At 51.3% G+C, this 13,698-nt stretch overlaps 1 pseudogene; it reads left to right on the top strand.

Annotated features, from left to right (window-relative positions):
- Window positions 1-2,836: 2,836 nt before the first annotated feature.
- LOC141936029 (sperm acrosome membrane-associated protein 6-like) lies at window positions 2,837-6,311 on the top strand (annotated as a pseudogene).
- Window positions 6,312-13,698: the final 7,387 nt, after the last annotated feature.

Raw genomic sequence — 13,698 nt, forward strand, 5'->3', positions numbered from 1 at the left:
AATCGAAGTAGCTCGGCTGGACCTGGACTGGGAGCGCAAGGGTGAGCTATTTGTAGCTCGATGGGCCCATGAAACATCCGGGCATCTCGGGAGAGATGCAACGTACAGATGGGCTCGTGATCGAGGGGTGGACCTGACCATGGAGGCCATCTCACAGGTCACTCATGAATGCGAAACATGTGCTGCAATCAAGCGAGCCACACGAGTAAAGTCTTCCTGGAACAGAGGGCGATGGCAGAGTTTTCGATGTGGTGAGGCCTGGCAAATTGACTATATTGGACCATTGCCACGAACACGCCAAGGCAAGCGCTACATACTCACCATGGTGGAAGCAACTACTGGTTGGCTTGAGACGTACCCTGTAAATCATGCCACTGCCCGAAATACCATCTTAGGTCTTGAAAGGCAAATTTTATGGCGACATGGTACTCCTGAAAGAATCGAATCAGACAACAGGACCCATTTTCGAAATAATCTTATAAACTCCTGGGCAAAGAAACACAGCATTGAGTGGGTGTATCACATCCCTTATTACCCACAAGCGTCTGGGAAGATTGAAAGATACAATGGACTGTTGAAGACTATGTTGAGAGCATTGGACAATGGGGGATGGAAGCACTGGGATATAAATTTAGCAGAAGCCACTTGGCTAATTAACACTAGAGGATCTGTTAACCATCCTGGTCCTGCCCAAACCAAACCCCTTCATACTGTGGGAGGAGTTAAGGTCCCTGTAGTACACACAGGGCAATGGCTGGGGAAGGCAGTGTGGATTGCTCCTCCCTTGGGAAAAGGCAAGCCCACTCGTGGTATTGTTTTTGCTCAGGGACCTGGATGTACTTGGTGGGTAATGCGGGAGGATGGGGCTACTCAGTGTGTGCCTCAAGGAGATTTAACCTTGGGGGGGAAATAATCTGTGGGTTGAGTTGTATGTTACAGGAAGTGATGGAGGAAGTAGGAATGACGAAGAGTGAACCAGATACGTGCGATGATGACCCAAACCTAGCCGGTGCTGGAGTCCAACAGTCAAACATACTGCTCCTGTCCTGAACATCCATCCTGACAGATGGGAGCCAAGTCACTGAACATCTGGAGGAGTGAAGAAAGCTTACGGAATGGATAAATGAGTGTTATGTGGGACTTGGGCATGACGTAAATGGTATGGAATAAGGGGTGGAGACTGTACCGGGTCTGGCTGAGCCGGAATTGGTTTTCCCCTGTAGCAGCCCTCATGGTGCTGTGTTTTATGTTGGGAGCTGGCAGGGTGTTGATAGCACACTGGTGTTGCGGCTACTGCTGAGTAGTGCTTACACAGCACCAAGGCTCTTTCCAACATTTTCCCCCCCCACAGTGGGACGGGGTGGGCAAGATCTTGGGAGGGGACACAACCAGGACAGCTGACCCGAACTGACCAAAGGGATATTCCAGACCATATGACGTCTGCTCAATATAAAGCTGGGAGAAAGGAGGAAGGGGGTGGGGTCACCCTTGGTCCTCCGAGGCAACCACTACGTGTATCGGAGCCCTGCTTCCTGAGAAGGCCCGACATCGCCTGTTCATGGGAAGTAGAGAATAAATCTGTTTTCTTTTTTTTTGCTTCCGCGCGCGGACCTTTACTTCGCTTTGCTTATATTAAAACTGCTTTTGTTTTACCCACAAGGGTTGGCTATCTTATATTCTTTCCCCTCTTTGCCCTGTTGAGAAAAAAGGGGAAGGGGGGGGAAGTGATAGAGCGACTTGGTGGGTACCTGGCATTTAGCCAAGGTCAAACCACCACAGTGCCTTATTTCTATATCCTATTTTAATTTCCTAGCTCCTCATCTCATCAGATACAGAGGTGCAAATTTAGCCTTACTTCTACTGAAACTTTCCTTACAGATAGCTCATTTTCTGTGTTCATAAACTGTAGTAAGGACCTGGTTAGCAGGTGGCCTGGACCCTTCCTACAGTGAAGAAATCATTTAGACAAGCTGCAGTTTTCTTTCCCCACTGCTGTCTTGCCTTCCAGAAATCAATCAATATCAAAAGCTCCCTATGAAGACTGCCTGAAAAAGCCAGCTACAAGTGCCTTGACTTGTTGCTCTTTTTGTCAGACATCATGCAGTCAGTCTGGCTTCATTCGAGTGCATTAGGACAAGTTCAGTTCATATTTACAAGGAATCACAGCAGGCCCCATCTGTCCCTCCAGCCCCCAACACCACTCCTGTGCAGCCTCCCTGGGAGCAATAAGCACAGAATAAGAAACCTCGCTTCAAAACAAGATCCGCAGCCTGCGGTTTCAACAAGATGCATAGAGCACCAGCTGGGAACAACCTCTGCTCTAGCTGCACCTCGCTCTGCCATCTACATAAGGAGATCAGCTCCCAAATGATCCCTAGTCCTAAAGCCACGGATCTTCCCTAGGGCAGTGCTAGGTAAATACCAGAGCACAGGGACACCTGGGCATTTGGGCTAAGCTGATGGGGAGAAGGGCAGAGGACTAGAAACAGGAAAATAAGATGAGAGAGAAGACTGAGGAGCAGAAGGAGGAAGAAAGGTGCAGGGAAAAGGCTAGGGAGATGGAGAAACAAAGAAAAATGAATGTAGTGCTTGAAGGCAGTTTGAATGAAGGTTTTTAACGGAGGAAGAAGCTGAAATAAGTATCTGTTTTGTGTAGTGTCCTAGCTCCCTCATATTTAGTGTGCCTGCGTATCCCCACTCCTCTCAGGAGGGGACCCAGGCATCAGGGACCAGCCTAGGAACCCTACTGTCCCCTGGAACCCCGGTGCCCAGGCTCTGCCTAGGAACCCTGCTGTTGCCTGGACTCCCAGGCATCTGGGTGCTAGGCTTGGGGGCCATGGTGTGGTGGGTGCCCCTGATGCTGGTGCTGGCCCCCTGGCTCCCTGGGGTGCACACCTGCCTGTTCTGCTTTGGGCCCGCCATTCAGCGGGCACGGCTCTGCAAGGACATTACTGGGGCCCCCGTCAACGACCCCCGACATCGACAGTGCCTTGAGGCCCTTGTCCAGGCTGCTGTGCCACTTGCCTCTGTCACCGTGGGTGCATCATGGAACCCCAGGGACACCCAACCTAATGGGGACCCTGCCCAAGGAGCCCCATCCTGACTGGCACCTCCATCCCACCAGGGACATCCATCCCAAGAGTCTCCCACCTTGAACAGGACCCCGAGAACCCTCTGGGGTTCCCCACTTCAGCCAAGGCCCTCATACTGATGCCAGCCAGGATTCCAGGCAGTTGGGGACCCCTTTCCTAAACAGGGACCCCAGGGAACCACCCCAGACAAACACCCTAGGGACTCCCAACCACACCACCATCTCCCCTCTCCTAACCTGGACCCCAGGGACCTCTGTGAATCCCAGCCTTTCCTGAGACTCTGAGAATCACCCAGCCCTGGCCAGGGACACCCTGGGGACTTCCTGGGACCCTCTGGTCCTACCTAAGACCTCAGGAATCTCCAGGATACCTGACCCTTCCCAGTATCCCTAAGCCCTGATCAGGACTCCAGGAACCCCTGGAAACCCCCAGTTCTTACTGGTCCCAGGGTTGAGGCAGCGTGAGGCCCTTTGGGAGATCATCATGGATGCCCTGCATTTTCTGGAGAAGCAGAGGAACATGAGTGAGCAGGGGACGTGGGACATGTGAGGGGGTAGGGCCAGGACATGGGGCACGGGGGATGGGACGTGGAGGTCTTGAATGGGGAGGGTGGTGAAATACAGGCTATGTGGAGGTCTGGGGGCTCTAAGGGGATATTTGGGGAATCTGAGGGTATATGGCCTTCAAGTTATCCAGCTTCTGGGGGGTTTTGAGGGGGTATTTGGGGATATATGGGACTCCAGGATGGATATATGGGGTCAAGCTGAGTCGTACAGGGGATCTGTGGGGTCCAGGGAGGGTTTATGGGGATTGGGAGGAGCGCACATTGTCTCACCTGGACATGTGCGACACCCCAGACCCTTTTGAGGCGTCTCTGCAGGAAGCTGTCAACACAATCTGGGCGAAGCTGAGCCAGCTGGAGGAAGGTATGGGACCGGTTGGGACACCCAGCCAGGACTCCCACCCTGGGGAACCCCTGAGCCCTGGGACCCCCACTCAAGGGACTGTCACAGACATCCCCACCCTGCACATCTATACCCCATGGACCCTCACCCTGGGCATCCCCATCCTGGAGAAACCCCCAGGGACCCCACCTGGGCTGGACAAGGGCTGAGCCCTGACAGCTCGTCACAGGGATGTGGATCCCCACTGATCCCCAGTCTAATGCTGCTTCCTCCCCACCAGCTCCAGCCTGCGTCCCCCCCTGTGGTGAGTGCCCATCCCGCTGTCTTGCCACCCCCTGTCCCTCAGCACATGTCCCTTCTCCCTGGGACCACTCACTCTCTCCTCCCAGGGTACCAGCCAGCCACCTGTGTCTTCCAGTGTGCTACCTGCCGCCCCGTGGACTGCCAGTTTCCCCTGGACTGCCCAGGTACGGGGCCGTGGGGGGGCCCAGGCATCCACAGCCCCATCCTGGAGCTGGGTGCCTCCCGGGCTCGGGGGCGACCCTCATTCTGCACACATGGGCATGCGGGCAGGGCCCACCATGAGTGCCAAGGTGCGTGCCCAGCCACCCCCCCTGTGAGCCCCGGAGCATGTGCGGTCACCCAGGAGCGTGGTCATTTCTGTCAGTGACTGAGCAGGTGGGAGCTCACGTGCCTGTCCATGCTCCCAGTGCAGGACACGTGGGCCCGCGCGGGTGAAGCCATCACACTGCACTGTGACGTGCCCTTTGCCACCCCCTCCAACCTGCCCCTTACCTGGGTGTTTGCCAAGGATGTGAGTTGCAAAGCCGTGGGCAAGGGTGTACGTAAACATTCATGAGAGGACTGGGCATGGGTAACAAGGCCTGCGTGCACACAGCCATGCGCTTGGTGTGAGGACTATCGATAGATACGGGTATTGCTTATACAGGAGATACGTGTGCTGTCAGCAGCGTGAGTGTAAGCACGCACAGGATGCAAGCAAGTGCCCGCCCACGTGAAGGGTGCACTCAAGCAGGAGGCAGGTCACCCGTGTGTTTTGCAGATTCATGTGCACTTGTGTGTGAAGGAAGTGACTTTTCCCTGTGCTCTGCTTGTGCAGCCCTGTGTGCACACACACAGGGCACAAGGAGCACGTGTGGGACACAAGGTGCATGCGTGTGCATGAGCAAAGGGTACAGGAAGGATGAAGGGGGCATGATGGGCATGTGCGTCCTGCACATGTATGCTGTCTGGTGTACCTGGTGGACCAGGCTGCAGTGATGTGTTCCCCCGTCCCCAGCTGCGCACACATGATCTGGCAGTGTTTGATGAGCTGCAGGAGAGTGTGGAGGGACCTCTCAGTCTGACCCTCCAGGGCCCCGTTCCAGGAACCGTCGCTTGTTGCCTGGGAGTCCTCTCTGAGCCCTTGGCCGCAAGTACTTCTACCTCAACGGTGTGCCCACACAGCTGCGTGCCCTGGGGGCAATGAGCAGTGGAGGGTGGAGCAGGACCCCAAACACCTGGGTCCATGGGAGGGGGGTGCATGGGGGTGTGAGCAGGGTGCCAGGACACCACAGGTGGAGTGGAGCAGGTGGTCCCTGATGCCTGGCTCCTCTGGGGACAGTGGGGCACGTGGGGTGGCGCAGGGGCCCCCGGACACCTGGGTCCCTGGGGGCAGGGAGGTCTGTGGCTGGAGCAGGTGCTGCAGGCACACCTGGTCCCTGGAGGGCAGTGCCCCGTGACCCAAGGTGCCTTGGTCCCCACAGTATCAGGGGGAAGCGTGGAGGCAGAGCAGGGCCTCCAGGCTCAGTTCAGAGCTGTGCTGCGCTGGCCCGAAGGCAGGACTCCCCTGCACCACATGGCATCACTGGGGATGGGGCTGGCACTTGGCTTCATGGCGCTCGTGCTGCTGCTGGTGAGTCCTCCTGACCTGGTGAACCTTACCCTGTAATCCCCGTGCTTCTGGGGCTCCCTGCATGGGACTCCCAAACCCCCTGGACCCTCGATCCCTCGGGATTCCCTACAGATGCAAGGGGACCCAGGTGTCCAAGGTGGTGCATAGACTGCCAGGACTCCTAAATGAACAAGGCCCCCTCTTTCCCCTGGGACTCCCATTGTCCTCTGGCCCATTCCAGGACCCCTCCCTTGTACCCAGGACAACACCAGGCTGCCTTGCTTCCCCCAAATTCCCTAACTGCCCCTGAGACCCTGCCACTTTTCACCCCTTTTCCCCAGAACCCTCACTGTCCCTTTGGGGCTGCAGTTACAGTCAGTTGACCCAGTTGCCCCCAGAGTCCCGTACTTTCACCCTTAGACCCATCAGTTGCCCCTTTCCCCCCCCCCCCCCATGCCCGGTGATTCCCCCCACCCCAGATTTCTCCATTTCACCTCCTCTTTCTCCATTCCTCCTTCTGCCTCCCAGGGCCACCTGGCAATGCTGGAGCATCCTAGGCCTCAGTGACACCTGGACATCCCACAGATCTGGACAACAGGGTCCCCCAGGGGATTCCAGAAGCCTGGATTCACCGTAGGGGATCTTGACACGTCACTCCCTCCCTGAGGACCAAAATTCCTGCAGTTGCTCTTCTTGTATTGGGGGTAGCGTGTGTAAATTAAAACAGTCTAGAAACAGAACTACAGAGTTCTAAACTGGATTATGATGGAGATGGAGATCTGGGGGTCTTGGGCTTGCATACAGAAATCTATGGGCTTGCATACAGAAAAACTGGGTACTGGGCAGCACGTAAGCAGTCCAAAAAATAGTTGTGACGCTTCTGACCCTGCAGTTCAGCCGCTAGCACTATGGGAAAGTCAGCTGCAGGAAAGCTTTCTCTTGATACTCACGTATCAGAGATATTAATGTATAATAATGCCTTTATTACGTCATGGCCACTACAAATGCCAAGTTACTTTCTCCTCCAATTGTTTGCCTAAAAGCATTTTATCACATACGTTTCTACCACTGTATAACCCAGGATAAATTGCTGCTACAGATTTTTTAGATGTTGTGTCTGTAACAAAGCAGCCAAACAGTAGAGGAAGAATGCTGTAAAGTTCCTTGAAGATGAGAGTAGAAAAATCCCTTAAGACTGTGATCACAGTATCTCCAGTGCTCTGTGTTGCCTTTAAATGTACCTAGACTTACGTTAGAGAAAACAGCTATCAGAAAAATATGAAAAAACAGGCTGCAAACACAGTACGCAGAGTATGCCCGTATCCTGTTGGTGCCTTTGGTCCCAAGCAGTTGGTAAAACACTTCCGTCACCTGGGCTGACATTCCAGCTGTGTTTAAGTCTTTGGTGCTGTCAGTGCTGGTGGGGGTTGAGAAGCCTGAGCTGTGATCTCTGGGCTGAAGACCCAGCCTGTGCTCCCCCATCCTGCAGAGGCCGATCCGGACTCAGGCAAGGACCTTCTCCTCTTGAAGTCATCTGGCCACATGACAGAGCCACCCTGGGCTCATCCTGGAGGCTGCAGCTCCCATTCCTTACCCAAGTAATAATGTTTCCCATTAGGAACACACTGCGGTTTTGTGATCCCTGCCTATTTCGTCTGCTGCTAACAAGCAGATGTGGAGGGGTGGAAATCCCACTCCTTTTAGTCACAGGTTTCCCTCAGGTGGATGCTGTGAGAAGCAAGTGGAAGGGGATGAAGCTCTTCCCACCCTGAATGCTGATGACAAGAGCATGCACAGCTGGCAAAGGAGGGTGACACAAAGATGCAACCACCAGGCACGGGCTCTCCCTTCCTCTCGGACATCTCGGGCTCTTTTCTTGTCTCTGCCCCGGGCCACAGCACGTGGGAGTGTCAGCTCTGTGCAGCTGTGGGAGATTCAATATGATAAGAGTCAAATCATGTGTTACTGGTAAATGATTAAGAGGCAAGTGGGCATTGGCCTGTCAGCTGGGGGAGATTCAGTACTTAAGAGCCAAATGGACAATGGCTGGTCAGCTTTTGGGGAGCTCAGTCAGAGAGCTCAGCTTTGGGGAGCTTGGTGAAGGTGGAGAGCTCTGCTCAGGGAAGAACTGCGTAGGCCTGGAGAAGCAGCAAGGTCTGGAGGAGAAGCAGGCCTCTGAAGAGAGATACCAGGCTGTGCTAGTGTGGTGAAGAAAATGGCAACACTGAGACTGCCTGCGTGGTACGGAACTGTTTGTGGGATAAGAGTGTTGATGACTGTCTAGTTGCTGATTTGCTTATTATGAAGTAAGAGCTTGATGAGAGCAAAAGTCTGTATTATTGTATGAGTATTTATTAATGTAAGAAGCAAAAAAGAGATATTAAAGAAAATAAACAGCCCCTGCCCTGCAGAAAGAAAAACATTGTGACGTGTGAATTATTTTGGCCGTGATAACTTAATACAGCTTACTACAACTTTATTACAATATAATGCAACTTATTAAATTTAATACAACAGCAAGCACTGGAAGGGCTCAGTACAGCATGGAGCTGGCTTGATGCAGTCCTGCAGTGGAGGGCTTCCTACGTGGTCATCTGCTCCATGCAGTGCAGTGATGCTGTCCTCCAGGACCCTGACTCCTTATGGCATGCTCTGGAGCTGGTTAGGGGGGGGCCCTCAACTGTACAGCAGCAGCTCAGGCAGCCTTGCTGGAGCTCCAGCACAGAAGCCATCAGCTGCCAAGCACAAAATCTCAGAGGAAAGATGGAAAAGCCTCCCTTTTTACCAGAGGAGCCATCCTCTTCCTCCTCCTCAGATGATCCTATTCCAGAGGAGCTCTTATGTTTCATTTGTAAAGAAATCATGACCGATGCAGTTATTATTCCCTGACGTGGAAACAGTTATTGTGATGAATGTAAGTGTTACTCCCATGTTTGTTAATTTAAAACATCACACCTGCTCTTGTGAAAGAAGAAAGATCATAAAATTCCTTTGTTACCAGCTCTGTTTAATACTTAAGTATACCCCAAATAGGAAAGGACTCTTCTTGTAGAAAGGAATAAAAAAAAAAGGCAGAAGGCTTTTTTCCCTTTTTATACATCTAGTTAAATCCTCTTTCCATGCGGAAGGATGAGTATGAGAAGAGTGCGTAATGCTGCAGCTGATTACAGTATTAGTTATTGTCCCGATCCAATATCGGGGCAGGTTCTTAAACGATCCCAAGAGCGAGATTAAGACACAAACGAGGTCAGATGCTGTATAACCTTGTGAACTTTATTTCCCGTAACAATTAGTAATAGTGATAGGACAGAGAGAAAAGGAAAGAGAAAGCCAGAATCCCTAAGCCAGAAAACGGTAGAGATGCAGCTAATTACCGCCACCACCAGGGATCCAATGATGTTCCGTAGACTTGGCCTCGGTGCAGGTGGTGGTGCTCCAAGCTCCGCCGAGGTCCCAGCTCCAGGTAACAGGTGTCGAAGCAGGTTGCAAAAACAGTGGCACCAAGAGAGGAGTACGCAGTCCTTTAGTCCCCACGATTTCCCCGAAGAGTCCGCCCATTTCCACGGAGCTCATTGTAATATGTGCCGCCCCGTGGTCCTCCGTACGCGCATGCCCAGGTGTTCATGGTGGCCGTGCTGGCGGGGGGGGGGGGGGGTGTCGACCTGCGGTCCCTTTGCCCCGCACCCAGCTTGCGCGCAGGTACAGCTTGGCAGGCACTGCCAAGGCTGTCGTTGTTCTCACTTTGAGCGGACGTCGTGGTTTTGTCGGGGACTCTGTAGCGTACTCCTTTAGAACAACAGGATGCTGGGGGTGGGAAGTGGTGGTCGCGGAGCAGCAATGTTGAGACAAACAATGTCTAACACAGTTCCTTACAGTTATCAAATGCATTTAGTTTGTGCACAGTCCTTTCTCTCATACAAAACTATAGAGCCAACGCTGGTGACTTACTGTGGTCTGCAGCAAATGGCTTGTTAGGCATTTAATCCACATTCTTCTCCACGGGAGAGTTCGTTAAAACCATCAGAACTTGAACCTACTAATGGTTTTTGGAGATGTGTCTTATTCATTAACCTTGAGGTTGGTGACTTCTCACTGTGCTGGACAGCGGAGGAAAGACTAGTCAAAACATCAAGACACGGCCAACTCTACGTCTTGAAATGTTACAACAGTGAAATATCAAAACTGGGCAGCTGTTTCCTGCATGCTAGAAATTTTTTACACTGCTGAACATTTATAGCTTCATGCTCTCATTCAGGACCGTATTCACCCATTAACCGTCTACAGGCTTTTATAACTGAATAGAACCCCAACAATGTCCTTAGTTTGGCTAAAACCTGTTTTGATGATTCTGATTATACCCAGGTATTAGAACAGCATTACTGGAATCTGAGGAATGTACATGCCCAGCGTGTCATCAGGCAGGTGTTTCTCCTGATGCTTTAGTTGCCAACAAGTGCCTATGCCAGGTAATGCGGTGACTTTTAGATAAACTGTTTGTAAGAAAAGTCTAGTCATCAATTAGCTGAAAGGGAAGAAAATATTAATTTACATCTCCTTGAACAAGGCTAAATGGAATAAGCCTAAATGTACTTTGCAAATACATTAGCTGTTGTTACAGAAGCTGACAACTCTTGAGAGACAATCTGGCAAACCCAGCTCACACTTTTGTTTAACAGGATTGACTCAGTTTCAAATTCAGTGTTAACGCTGAAGTGCTTTACATACAGATACTCTGAGTTACCAATCACTAACACCAGTGTTTAATGGGATGCATTGTTGTGGTTTGAACTCAGCCGGTAGCAAACTGCCACGTGGCCAGTTGTTTGCTTCCCCCCACCCCCCCACCCCACCAGTGAAATAGGGGAGGGACAGAAAAAAAAAAATTTGTAGTTTAAATAACAAAAATTTACTTAGCAAAAGAACAACAGTAATGATAGTAGTCCAAAACCGATAAAATGCAGTAGTGGCTCACCAAATGGCAACTGGTACAGAGCTCGTCCCCAGCAGTGATCTTGACCCACCAGAGAAGCCCGCCCCGCCGACCCGGAAACTGAAACCAAAACAAACAACACCAGTGAGAGAGCACCCACCCGCCTATATGCTGAGCTTTGATGTCACAGGACATGGAATGGTCCAGTGATCAATCAGGACCCAGCCCTTCAGCTGTGCTCCCTCTCAGCCCATGGAAAGTTAACTCAATCCTGGACAACACCAGGACAGTCTCCACCCCTTATTCCATACCATTGATGTCATGATCAGGTTCCAAATACATTCTAAGGAATCACCACCCCTTTTTTTTTTTTTTTTTTCCTTTTTTTTTGAGGTCTCACAGATAGCATTCCCTCAGTCTATGGGCCATCCTTCCAGAATGTCTGCTGAGTTCATTTAGCCCATAATTTCAGGTTCCATCTGTCATGGCAGTCTTTAAGGCTGGAGGAATGAGGTGGAGCTAGCGCAGTCGGTGGAGCAGGAGGCTTTGGATGTGGCAGGAGGATGTTGTGAGGCACCAATTGCAATAATAGGGTTATTTGACAGTTCAATTCATTGGCTATTTTCACCCAGAATTAAATCTCCTTGAGGCACGCATCAGTCTTCTCCGTCCTCCTGCATTATCCACCAGGTGCACCCAGGTCCTTGGGCGAAAGTAATCCCATGCATGGGTTTACCTTTACCCGATGCAGGAGTAACCCAGACGGCCTTCCCCACTTTCATGTGCACTACGGGGACTTTATCCCCATCCACGGTACGTAGGAGGTTTGACTGAGCAGGGCCAGCCTGCTTGGCAGATCCTCTGGGATTGACTAACCAGGTGGCTTTTGCTAAATGCACGTCCCAGTGTTTGAAAATTCCACCCCCCATTGCTCTCAGTGTAGTTTTCAGCAATCCATTGTATCGCTCAATCTTCCCAGAGGCTGGTGCATGGTAGGGAATGTGATATATCCACTCAACGACGTGTTCTTTGGCCCAGGCGTCTATGAGATTGTTTCAGAAATGTGTCCCATTATCTGACTCAATCCTTTCTGGCATGCCATGCTGCCATCAGACTTTCTCCTCAAGGCCTAAAATGGTGTTCCGGGCAGTAGCATGGGGCACGGCATGAGTTTCCAACCAACCTGTGGCTGCTTCCACCATTATAAGCACATAGAGTTTGCCATGACGAGTTTGTGGGAGCGTGATATGATCAATCTGCCAGGCCTCCCCATATTTATATTTTGACCATTGTCCTCCATACCAAATGGGCTTTAACTGTTTGGTCGCTTGATTGCAGCACATGTCTCACATTCATGGATCACCTGTGCAATAGCATCCATGGTTAAGTCCACTCCTGGGTCACAAGCCCATCTATATGTTGCAACTCTTCCCTGATGGCCTGAGGAGTCATGGGCCCAGCGAGCCATAAATTGTTCACGCTTATGTTGCCAGTCCAGATCTACTTGAGCCACCTTAATCTTAGCAGCTTGATCCACCTGCTGCTTGTTCTGATGTTCTTCAGTGGCCCAGCTCTTCGGTATGTGAGCGTCTACATGGTGTACTTTCACAGCCAGGTTCTCTACCCCAGCAGCAATCTCTCTCCATACTTCAGCAGCCCAGACGGGTTTGCCTCTGAGCTGCCAGTTGCTCCGTTTCCACTGCTGTAACCACCCCTACAGCGCAGTTGCCACCATCCATGAGTCACTATAGAGGTAGAGCACCGGCCACTTTTCTCGCTCAGCGATAGCCAAGACCAGCTGGACGGCTTTCACCTCTGCGAACTAACTCGATTCGCCTTCTCCTTCAGCAGCTTCAGTGACCCGTCGTGTGGGGCTCCACACAGCTGCTTTCCACCTTCAATGTTTCCCCACAATGCGACAGGACCCGTCGGTAAACAGGGCACATGGCTTCTCCTTATCCAGTAGTTTAGTATATGGTGGGGCCTCTTCAGCACGTGCTACCTCTTCCTCTGGCGCCATTACAAAAATATTTGAACTCCCCAAATTTCTCAAACACAACTGTAAATAGCCCCAGGGCCGATGACTGCACGCTATCATAGATGAGCATCACATAGTACAACAGAAACAAAATCTTAACCCAACTCTCACGGAAGGTGAGCAACAGCATGGGAAACACGTATTGCAAATGAGGTGATAAGATCTGAAGGAGCCAAGCAATCCACATTTTACCCATTTTGTTGTTATCTCAAACAAAAAAAACCTCAGTGCCTCACGTTGGGCGCTGAAAACTGTTGAGGTTTGAACTCAGCCAGCAGCCAGACGCCATGTGGCCGGCTGTTCACCTCCTCTCCTCCCCCTTGCTGGTGAAATAGGGGAGGGACAAAAAAAGAAGAGAATTCGTAGGTTGAATAAAAAAAGAAAGAATTTACTAAGTACAACAAGAGAACAACAGTAACAATAGTGAGTCTAAAAAGAAACGGGTCAAATGCAGCAGTGGCTTACCGAGTGCAGCGACCGCCCCCACAGCAACACACTCCCGGGCCGGACCCGAAATCCCGCGCCCGCCCAAGAGAGCCCGGCCACCTGTATCCCTGGGCATGGCATCCCATGATGTGAAACACTGCAATGAAAGTTAACTCCATCCTGGTCGAAACCAGGACAAGTAAGGAAACCAATCTTCAATGGTGATAAAGATGCAGTTGTTAGGCATTTCATCACTTGGCCAACTTTCATAGCTTGGTTTTTACAGGAACAGAGGGAACCGTGGTGTTCTGTAGCCAGTGGTGGCATCTTTGCTTTGAATAAAACTTTTTACAAGTTCCTGAAAATTCACTTTGTTATTCAGACTAAGGTTTTTACTGCAAAGAAAACATTAA

This window comes from Strix uralensis, chromosome 31 (assembly GCF_047716275.1).
Source record: "Strix uralensis isolate ZFMK-TIS-50842 chromosome 31, bStrUra1, whole genome shotgun sequence".
In the NCBI taxonomy this organism is placed as follows: domain Eukaryota; kingdom Metazoa; phylum Chordata; class Aves; order Strigiformes; family Strigidae; genus Strix; species Strix uralensis.